The 12,309-nt window shown below is 37.1% G+C and overlaps 1 pseudogene; it reads left to right on the top strand.

Moving 5' to 3' along the window:
- The first annotated feature begins 5,111 nt into the window (after window positions 1-5,111).
- LOC132601971 (extensin-2-like) lies at window positions 5,112-11,716 on the top strand (annotated as a pseudogene).
- The last annotated feature ends 593 nt before the right edge of the window (window positions 11,717-12,309 follow it).

Here is a 12,309-nt window from a genome sequence, read left to right on the forward strand (position 1 = left end):
TATAAAATAACAGCCTTGCGTGTTAATACGTAGGGGACCTCCTTATGCCCGAGGTAGGCCTAGCGTGTATTTGAAAGATGAAGGTGCCATTATATGTCATCCCATTTGCTCTTTAATTAATTAAACGAGTCTATTCCCAAAATGAAGTACATAAATATTTTTAAGCTTTATTACATGTCAAATAAGAAAGGAAAAAATATTCCTAAAAAATAAGCTAAGTTCAATTGCGTCCAAGTTTCTTTCAAAGCTTGCGATCTTCATGGCTATCTGCATCACAAAAGGTTAGTCAAACCCCACCCTCCTAAAGTTTAATTAATTAGAGCAATGGTCGATATTTGGCCCAATCAACTTCAAATAATGCACACATAACATGATAAGCGCCGCTTGGGGTCATGAACCCACTTGAACATTTTGGTAATGTTTACTAATGGACTTAATACACCTTGGGTATTAAGCCTCCTAGGCTCGTGCATGTCCTTAAAGAGGGTTTCGATTAAGCTCTATCTTAGGCTGACTAGGAGTTGTTTTCCTATGACGCAAGGCTCCCCCAAGCGGACAACTTGGGAGTGGAAAGTCCGTGGCCGTCGACTGCACCGCCGATCGACTAAATCCACTAGACCAATCCAACTAAAGAGGTAATTTAGTAGTGCACGGGCGCGAACCGCGAAGCCGCTTTAAGTGTGTGAATATGTGTGTGTTTTCCAGGAATGGAAGAAATATGAACGGAATGCTAGTTAAAGAAAGCAGTAACATATTATCACATAGAAAATTTCACATAATAAAACAATCACTTAAAAGAGCATAAGAGAAACAAATAAAGCAACAATAAAGGCAAAAATAAAGAAAAACAACCAAACATCCAACAAATTAATTATTAACCTAAGTTGTTATGGTTAAGAACCTAAAGTCCCCAGCGGAGTCGGCAAGCTGTTACACCCCATTTTAGCCCGGGTTAGAGCGGAGTACAACATATTGGAGATTCCTATATTGCTTGTTTTAAGGAGTCGCCACCTAATTAATTTAACGGTGAATTAGGACACCTAATTATTAACTAAGGTAAAGTTAAAACTAAACCTCTGTTAATAGTCTGCTTAACCAGTGTGATACTAGGTAAAGGTTCTATATTATCCTAATGGGAAGGGGTTAGGCATCCTTTAGGATCCGTTAACTCACGGTTATCCGACTAAACTTAGGTTAATTAATCAATGTTGGATATAGTATTTAAATTTTAAGAAAATAGCTTGTACAAATAATATTTGTAACAATTTATGCGAAAGGGGATTTTAAAATGTCCTAAAAAAAAGACTTCAAATAATAATGTTGTTAAAAAATGGATCTAGGAATTCGCATAAGAGGGATTTTAGAATGCTATTTGAAATAGAAGTTTACAAACGTTGCTAAGATTCTTAAAATAAAATGCTAATAAAAACTATAGAAAAGGATATAATAATTTGTATAAAAAAAGTGTTGTTTAGAATGAAATTTGTAGAAAATATAATAATTCGCGTAAAAAAAGAAACTACAAATGCCATATAAAAAATAACTTATAAATGTCGCAAAGATAATAATGCTAATTAAAATAAAAAAAAAAACTCGCATGAAATATATAAGCAGAAGGAAAACGCGGGTTTGCGTAATGCTTTAAACAAATATTTGAAACAAACTAAACGATGATGTATTGATTGACTCTGCGTTTTGGAAGTTCAAAATGTTCTTTAATTCCTATTTGCATGTTAATGACGTTTCGAAATTCCCAAGATAGCAAAACGTGAATCCTTTGACTCAAAAATATGAAATTATGCCATTTGCGAATCAGTTATTCTAAATAAGATAAATATTAGATGCTTATAAATAGTTTTGACATAAAGAGAAAAAAAAAGACTTATGGGATTGATCGTTAGTCTTTTTATCTAACTACCCCTTACTAAACTATCTCTACTAATCCTCAATAGTCCAACTAAGCTAAGGAAGAGCAGAAAATATGAAAGCGTTAGTCAAATAATACATACAAGTTAAAGGCATAAAATAAAGCGAAGGTATAAATAAAATTAAGTGGGCTCGGCCCATTTTGAGATTAATGTTTGTTGTTGGGCTTTGGCCCAGCAGTCTCTTTGGATCTGGGCCACTGCTGGGCTTCGGCCCAGCGAAATTTTTTATCACTGGACTGCTGCTGCTGCTGTCTGGGCTTCGGCCCAGAATCATTTATATATCTGATGGGGGTTGACTCGATAAGAGGATTTTGTTGGGCTTTTAGCCCAACATCGAACGCGGAAGGAGACGAGTCCCTCGGACTCGTAGGCGGTGGTCATGCATAAAAAAGAAAAAAAATAGAGAGATTAGAGCATAATCTGATGAATATGATCAACACATAAAGCATGCATTCAAACAGATCACATGTATACAGTATGCGATTGAGTATAACTTATGTATACATATTATCAAATACAATATACTTGCAATATGAAGACACCAAGATCAAACAGGCAGGAACCTAACAGGCCTCACAGAGAAGACAAGGAGGAATAGAAGAAGTTGCGAAGAAGTTACACAAGCACTAGAGAAGTTAACGAAGCTGCCAAACCAAACAAAACAAATTTCATATTCAACGTTTCTGCCATAAGGGACTACCATATATATCTATAAAATTTACCTTATAAGAAAGGAATAAGGACTGCCACAAACAACTTAAGGAAATATAATGGGCATATTATAACGGTTCAGTACAAAACTCAGCGAAATACAAAAGGTCCAGGAGATAATCAAAGGGTAGAAAATGAGTCTCATAAATGATAAGAGTAATTTTCCTCTACAACAGTAAAACAACTCCCAAAAAAAGGTGTAAACAGCCAAGATTTTGAAGTGATCACAACAACCAAGTAACAGCTAAAACATGCAGCAAACATCCTTAGCTAGGTGACCAGATTGCAGTAGTTTTTAACCGAGAAAAACCAGCAGCAATTAGGCTAAAAAAAATATATAGATAGCAGTATTTAACCTTAAGAAATCAAAAAATACTACAACAGTTGCTACTACATGCAACAAGAAACATTAGTAAAGTAAAGTCCAGTGTAGCAAGAAACTTCTCATGGCAATATCCAGTGCAGTATATATTTTTTGGTTTTAAAACAGCAGCTAATTTCATTGGGACTTTAGTTTTCTAAACTGATGAAAATGTAGGCCTCATGTATTCTGCCAGTCTTTGTCGTATATACGATATACCTAGTATGTACACAACATGATGTGTATATCAGATGTATATCAAGTGTATACCCTCTTCTTATCTTCATAACCCATTCCATGTATATATATATATATATATATATATATATGAATATCAACACAGTGCCAGATTAAGGGTGACAGGCAACTTTGAAGCAGTATAGGTTAGGCCAGCATTAGGTTGTAGATTAACTCATATTTGGGATATTATGATTCCTATTTGAGGCCTATACATGCTATATCGACATTCAATACATCGAGTGTGCAGATTCTCGATTCTAAGTTAAGCAAAACATGGGACAAAATCTTTCAGCTACCACCAGGATGACTTCTCATATTAACCTCTCTAGTAGGAAAAAATAGTGAAAGCATGGACGGATGGAAGAGACCAAGAAAAGCGACTGTTAACACACTCAATGCCACATTGAGACAAATACCAAAGGAAAGGATTCATGCCAGAGCTATGAACATGTATTCCAACCCACATTTTCAGTTGTTTACCAAGAAAACACACAGGCAGTGTACTCACATAAGTGGAGAAGAGGAAGGGATTGTATGAGTCCAAAATTCCAATTTTTGTACTTAAAATCCAGAGGGGAGGATTACTTTTAACTGAACACTATAGTTAAACAGGATGGACCAAACTAAACCCAGAAAACAACAGTTTAAGCAACTATAGACTAAGCATGATAGAGTTGATATTATATGAGGTAAAGAAACCAAAATTCACATTAGGCATACTGAACAGAGGCAGTAAATCAAACATTTTTTTCACTGAATAGGACAAAGCTGATCAAACAAGGAACATAAGATCAGATGTTATAAATACAGGATAGAATTAAATTAAACCAGGAAAGGAAAACAAAACATGATAGTAGCCAAGCTTAAACATGAAACAAGAAGTTAAATACCATAACTAACATATTGAACTAAACAAGCATCACATACCACAACTAATAGGGTAAGACTAGCTAAACAAGGAAAGGAAATCAAACACTATGTTGATAGTATTAACTAAACAGGAAACAAGAATTTGAGTGCTATAACTAACATTATACGACTATCTAGACAAGGAACAACACTTAAGTACCATAACAAAACAATAAGAAAACCAAACAATGCAGAAACAAAAAAAGCTACAAAAAATATACAGAGAAATAATAAAAGAGGACAGGGTATTACATACTAATATTGATACTATTTCAAAACAACTCAGAATACAACAAAGAGAGGAATCACCCTATTCCCAGATTTGAGACTAATTTTAAGCCATATTCAGTTCCATTAAACAGGAAACCAAACCAGAAACAGACAATTAAACAACTAACATAAAACTCTAGGCTAACACTAACTAGCTACATTAAACATGGAACTAAATCACAAACAGGAATTGGAACACACACAAACAAAAATAAAACAAGAAAAATAAATAAAAGGGAAGGAAGATTACCCTTTTTTGGAGGCAGCGAACAAAGTGCGAAGCCTCAGATCTACGCTCGGACACCGCCAAAATAGAACTGACATGCACTCGGATCAAACAAAACCAAGAGAAGAGAACAAAAAAAAATATTTTTTATTTTTTGGAGGGATTAAGAGAGATTAAACACTGCTAAATGGAACTCGTTTTTTTTTTAGGGATTTTTCGACTGAAAAGCTTCGATTTTTTTTTCAAGTGAAAGGGGTTTCTGAATCGACTGGAAACCAAACAAATTGATTTCGTTCTTCTTTTTTCAGAGGATTTTTGGTCCGTTTCTGTTTGTTTTCTCCTCCTGTCGTCCCCCTTTTTTCAACTCTGATTCTCCTCCTTTTATAGGTTTTTGCTTGCTTTTGTTTTTTCATTTTGTGCTTGAAAAAGGGAAGGAGGAGCGGGAGAGAGAGAAGAGTGGGGGACAATGGTGAGTGGGGAGGCGGAGAAGAAGGAGGAAAAAGGGGAAGTGGAAGCGGCGGCGAGGGTTTTCGGGGTAAAGGGAAGAGAGGAGAGGGAAAAGGGGGTGCGGCTAGGTATGGAGGAAAATGAAGAAGACGAAGGAAAAGAAAAAAAGAAAAGAGTGAAGGGGGAAACCCTTTAGGGTTTCCCTTAATTTTGAGCGAAAATGGGCTGGACCCAGCCCATTTGTGGACTGGGTCAAATTTTGGACTGAGTATTGAAAGATATGGCTAGAGTTTAAAAAACATAGCCTGGTCTAAAAAATTGAGATAAAAAATATGGGTTAGTCCAAAAATATTAGGAGTTAATCGGACTTTTGGGGTCCGGTAAGTCAAAATACGGACCGAGTGCAAGAAATAGTTTGGCTTCTAAATTTGAATAAGAGACATATGTTGATTAACGATGTACTAAGGGTGTCAGAATATCACCTATTACAGAAATATGTAATTATAAAAAGACCCGGATAAAAATTATATGATGTCGCAAATGACCGTGCAATAATAACAAATGCTATCATTAAAATGTGCGAAGTAAATGCGATGCGTATGCGGAAGTTGGTAGAACGTTGAGAAATGCAAGTTTCAATAATACTAAATAATAACAGCAAGTAAATAGTGGTAGTAATACTGCTAATAATAATAACAATAATGACAATGGTAATAATGATAATGCTGATGATAATGGTGATGAAAAATAATAATAGATATAATAATAATAGTAGATAACAAATATTGATAATTAATAACAAAAAATAATAATAAGAACAATGATAATAATTGATAATAATAAAGATGATAATAATAATAATAATAATAATAATAATAATAATAATAATAATAATAATAATAATAATAGTAATGATAATAATAATAGTTGTAACAGAATAATAAAACGCCGTTATTGATAAGAGAACTAATAACTATAGTAAACATAATATATATATATATATATATATATATATATATATATATATATATATATATATATATATATATATTTTATTTTGAAAATATTAGAAGCGCAAATATGTATTTCGGAGGAGAGGCGGGACAAAATTGGGTGTCAACATTGACGATTCTAGGTCATTTAATATTCATCAAGAAATTGCAACTTTTGTGCAAGGCACACAATCTGTATCTGTATACTACTCAAAATTAAAGAATTGTGGAATGAATTTGAGTCAATGGTTCCAGTACCAAGCTATAATTGTGACAGGTCAAAAGAATTTGTCATGTATGTACAAGGCAGAAGTTGTATCAATTTCTGATGGGACTTAATTAGTCGTATAATCAAGCTAGGAGTCACATTCTGTTAGTAAGTCCCTTGCCTAGTGTTAATCAGGCTTATTCTATGATAGTGAGTGATGAAAATCAAAGAGCAATAAATTGTTCCTCTAATTCTACTGGATTTCTTGGGTCAGTGATTGGGAGAGTTCATGGAACAAGTGAGGCTGAAGCTATAACTATGTATTTTAAAGCTGGAAATCAGAGGTTTAAAAAGAAGCACTACAATCCCAATTACAATCCAGATGCCTTTTGTGATCACTGTAAGTTTAAAGGGCATTATAGAGTGAACTGCTACAGACTTGTAGGGTATCCTCATGATCATCCTAAAGCAAATCAAAACCAACAAGATAACAGGTACAACCAAGTGGATAATAGGTTCAATTAACAAGATAACAGGTTTAAACCAAAGTTGACTAGTGGAATACAAGTTTAAATCCAACTCAGGGGACACAAGGTGCTCATCATATTAATCATATAACACTATACCTTCATAAGTTACCTACAATCAGTATCCTGCCTATCCTCCATTATTCAGTCAGGAACAACTAGCACAATTTCAAAGGAGTGAAGGGCCACATCTTACACCATCACAATATGCTGAAATTTGCAAGATAATGAACAAAATCAGGTTGCCAATACATCTGGTCAGGCAAACATGACTCACTCTGCTAATATGACAAGTACATGTAGTGCTTTACTAGTCTCTAATAGTCCACCAGAATGGATAATTGACTCAGGAGCAACTAAACATATGACTTCTGATTTAAAGTTACTTGATAAGAATACTATAACAAACCCTGACATAGAAAAGAAAGTAGTACTTTCTGATGGAGGTGTCACTTTTGTTGAACACACTGGTACAAGTGCTATATCTGCTAGAAGTAGTATCCATAATGTGTTTCATATACCTGTATTTAAATTCAATTTTTATCATCAAAATTGACTAGGAAACTGAATTGCTTAGTCAAGTTTTTTCTTGACTTTGTTGTTTTCCAGGTTCTCTTCAGTAGGAAGGCGAAGGAGATTGGTAAAGAAGTTGATGGTCTGTAATATCTCCTAAGGTAAAAAATCAGTCTTACCAAAGAACAAATTACCGGATAAGGTCTATATACAACAAGTGAATCTGCTACTAATGTTGATATTAGCCTATGGCATAAAAGAATAGGACATAGTCCTGCTAGTACTTTACATAAATTGTTTCTTTCAAAGTTCTCTAGTATTACAAAATTGATAAATAATTGCATTGCATGTCCTTGTGCAAGGCAAACTAGATTGTCATTTCCTAAGAGTACAACTGTTAGTTCAAGACCTTTTGAGCTTGTACATATAGATGTGTGGTGACCTTATAAAACTGCTACTTTTGATGGTTTTAAATCTTTCTTGACTATTGTGGATGATTTTTCTAGATTCACTTGGGTTTTTGTGTTAAGAATGAATTTAGATGTACATTTACATATCAAAAATATTCTGTCACTTATTAAAAACTAGTATGATATCAATGTTAAGGCTGTAAGAATTGACAATGAACAGAATTTGTTAATTGCTTATGTGGTACACTGTTTACTAGCTTAGGGATTATTCATAAAAAATCTTACCCTTACAGTACTCCACAACAAAATGGAGTGGCTGAAAGAAAACATAGACATATACTTGAAATTACTAGAGCAATAAGGTTTCAAGCTCTGATTTCAATCAGATTTTGGGGGCAATGTGTTCAAGCAGCACTATATATCATTAATAGAGTCCACAAAAATATGATCAGTAATCTATCTCCCTATGAGAAGTTAAACCAAAGAAAACCATCACTCATACATCTGAGAGTGCTAGTTTTCCTATGCTTTGCAAAATTACTGCATCAAACAGACAAGTTACAGTCCAGAAACAGAGAAGCCATTCACATGGGGTATTCTAAAACTAAAAAAGAATACATATTGTATGATGTCAATACCAAGTGTTTCTTTGTGCACAGAGATGTAGTATTTAAGGATCACATATTTCCCTTTACTACTCTTAACACTGGATCCACCATATTATTTCCTTCATCCATACCAATGGTTGAAGATACTTTTACAAATATACATTTTTCTACTAATCATTGTATACATTTGTCTACTAATCATGGTTCAAGTACAAGTCAAATTTCACAAAGAAATGCAGGTGAAACAAGCACCTCACATACAAAAGAAGCTATACAAGAAGTAAATAGCATTCAATAACAAGATGCTATTTAAGATGTAGGACAAGCACCAGTTGAGGCACAAAATGTAGTTCAACAACCACACCAAAGAACTCAACAAATCCATCAGAGGAAAACATCCACTATCAGAAATCTCCACCTCCTCCATCACCTTCTCCCCCGCCGCCATACGTGTATAAATCACCTCCTCCCCCATCATCTTCTCCCCCACCACCATATGTTTACACGTCTCCACCACCCCCGTCACCTTCACCTCCACCACCTTATGAGCATAAATCACCACCTCCTCCTTCACCTTCTCCACCTCCACCATACGTGTATAAGTCTCGACCATCTCCGTTGCAATCTCCACCACCACCTTATCACTACAAATCGCCTCCTCCACCGTCACCATCGCCTCCACCACCATATTACTACAAGTCTCCACCACCTCCCTCACCATCACCACCACCGCCATATTACTACAAGTCTCCACCACCTCCCTCACCATCACCACCACCACCCTACTACTATAAGTCTCCACCTCCACCTTCACCATCGCCTCCACCACAATACTATTACAAATCTTCACCACCGCCCTCACCATCACCACCCCCACCTTATTACTCTAAGTCTCCACCACCACCTTCGTCATCCCCTCCCCCACCATATTATTATAAATCTCCACCGCCTCTCTCATCCCCTCCCCCACCATATTATTATAAATCTCCACCGCCTCCCTCATTCTCTCCTCCACCACCTTACTATTATAAGTCACCCCCACCACCAACGTCATCACCTCCTCCACTTTATTACCACAAGTCCCCACATTCGCCTGCTAAGCAATCTCCTTCCCCATACTATTATAGTTCTCCACCCCCACCAATGAAGTCTCCTCCACCATATCACTACTTTTCACCACCACCACCAAGGAAATCACCTCCCCCACCATATCACTATATTTCCCCAACACCACCATTAAGGTCACCTCCTCCTCCGTACTACTACAGTTCTCCACCGCCACCCAAGAAGGCACCTCATACTCCACACTATTATAGTTTTTCTCCACCATCTAAGAAGTCAGCTCCTCCCTCATATTACTACACTTCCCCTCCACCCTCGATTAAGTCATCTCCAACTCCATACAACCACACCTCCCCACCACCACCAAAGAAGTTTTCTCCTTCACAATACTACTACACTTCACCACCACCACTTACTCATTACTATCCTTCACGCCATCACATGGTGGTCATGGTTGTTGGACAAGTCTATGGTTTAAGATGCTACGACTGGAAACACCAAAAAATGTCTCATGGAAAGAGATACCACAAAGGTACAATAAACTTGATTCCACGCCCTTTATTCCTTTATTTACTTTTTATGTTTCATCATTAATAATTTATTTAACTATTTGTTTGGTTTCATCATTTATGCTTCATCTTCTGATTTGATCTGGAAATGCTTTACCTTCTGATTATTCACAAGAGATATGTCTTCTTGAGGTTTCGACTCAATTGTTTGTTGATTAAAGAATTATCTTGTTCGCATGGATCAGATGTTGTTGTTCGGGTGACTTGCAAGGCTGGAAACAAGTTAATTGCGGGTTATGGTAACACTAAGATCGATGGAAAATTTAGCATCACTCTTAAAGGATTTGACTATCACAAATATGGAGCAAAGGCTTGCCAGGCTAAACTCCACAGGGCACCAAAAGCTTAAAAATGTAACATTCCTACAAATATTCACTGGGGAAATACGGGTGCTAGCCTCAAAGTGTACTCAAAGACTCGTCATGAAGTTGTACTCTATGCAGAATCATTTGCTTATGCTCCTAAGACACCTTATGGGATATGCAAGAAGACAAAGGCTACACCTGCTCCATACTACTACAAATCTTCTCCACATCCATCACCGACTTATGTTCATAAGTCACCTCCTACTACATCACCATCATATGTTTACAAGTCACCTCCTCCTCCATCACCAGCGCACATTTAAATATCTCCACCGCGACCTACTTACTATTACAAATCTCCACCACCACCAGCTAAGTCACAATCACATCATTACTACTACAAGTCTCCACATCCACCATCACCAAGTACAACTAGACCTGTATATTATTATAAGTCACCTCCTCCGCATTACTATTATAACTCACCACCACCCCCATCACCATCTCCTCCACCTCCTTACTATTACAAATCTCCTTCAACCTCATCACCTTCTCCTCCTTCTCCATACTACTACAAGTCCCCACCACCACCATCTCCCTCTCCTCCTCCACCATACTACAACAAATTCCCACCACCACCATTGGCATCTCCTTCACCATCCTACTACTATAAGTCTCCACCACCACCGTCACCATCACCTCCACCACCATACTACTACAAGTCACCACCACCACCATCACTATCACCGCCACCTCCTTACTACTATAAGTCTCCTCCTCCACCATCCCCATCACCACCACCACCCTCCTACTACAAGTCCCCACCACCACCATCTCCCTCTCCTCCTCTACCATACTACTACAAATCCCCACCACCGCCATTGGCATCTCCTTCACCATCCTACTACTACAAGTCTCCACCACCACCGTCACCATCACCTCCACCACCATACTACTACAAGTCACCACCACCACCATCACCATCACCATCACCGCCACCACCTTACTACTATAAGTCTCCTCCTCCACCATCCTCATCACCACCACCACCCTACTACTACAAGTCCCCACCACCACCATCGGCATCTCCTTTACCATCCTACTACTACAAGTCTCCACCACCACCGTCACCATCACCTCCACCACCATACTACTACAAGTCACCACCACCACCATCGCCATCACCACCACCGCCGTACTACTATAAGTCTCCTCCTACACCATTCTCATCACCTCCCCCGCCCTACTACCACAAATCCCTACCACCACTATCACCATCTCCTCCACCTCAATACTACTACAAGTCTCCTCCACCACCAATTAAGTCTCCTCCTCCTCCCTATCACTACAACTCACCTCCCCCACCCATAAAATCTCCTCCTCCGCCAGTATACATTTATTCTTCTCCACCACCTCCAATTAATTACTAAGTTTTTTCGAGAGCTCAACCGCAATCTACAGTTATCCGAGTAAGTAACTGTTTGAATTTTGAGTTCTTTTCTTATAAGATCAACTTTGTGTTTTACATAGCATTAATCTAACATTCAAATCTTCAATTTTTTTTATTCCCTTTTCATATTTCAATTTAAAGAACAAAATAAGTGATGGCTTCTTGAGGGGAAGATTCAAACATCAATGACACATAACACGTTAATTAGCAAGTTATTCCTATTTTGCAATGAAAATATTGATTTGTCGTGACATGGACCGGTTTGATTCAACTTCTCTTGTGGCTTTGATACACATTTTTCTCGTTGTGTGTTCGCGTTGAAGTGTCTTCAACAACTAAATTATTCACAAGACGGAACTAATCAATTAGTAGTCCTTGGAGGTGTATCTGATTTTTTACGCTTCACAGTGCAGTTTCTTCATAATTTATTGTTGTATAGAAAATGTCCTCTCTTTTTATCTATTTCTTATTTGCTATTGTCAGTTGTTTCATTGTACCTTCTTGTGTTTTGTGCACCAAATCAATTAAAAGATGATTCGTTATTCTATTCACTGTCTTCTTTGTTATTCGGTT

The sequence above is a fragment of the Lycium barbarum genome, chromosome 7 (assembly GCF_019175385.1).
Source record: "Lycium barbarum isolate Lr01 chromosome 7, ASM1917538v2, whole genome shotgun sequence".
Classification (NCBI taxonomy): Eukaryota; Viridiplantae; Streptophyta; class Magnoliopsida; order Solanales; family Solanaceae; genus Lycium; species Lycium barbarum.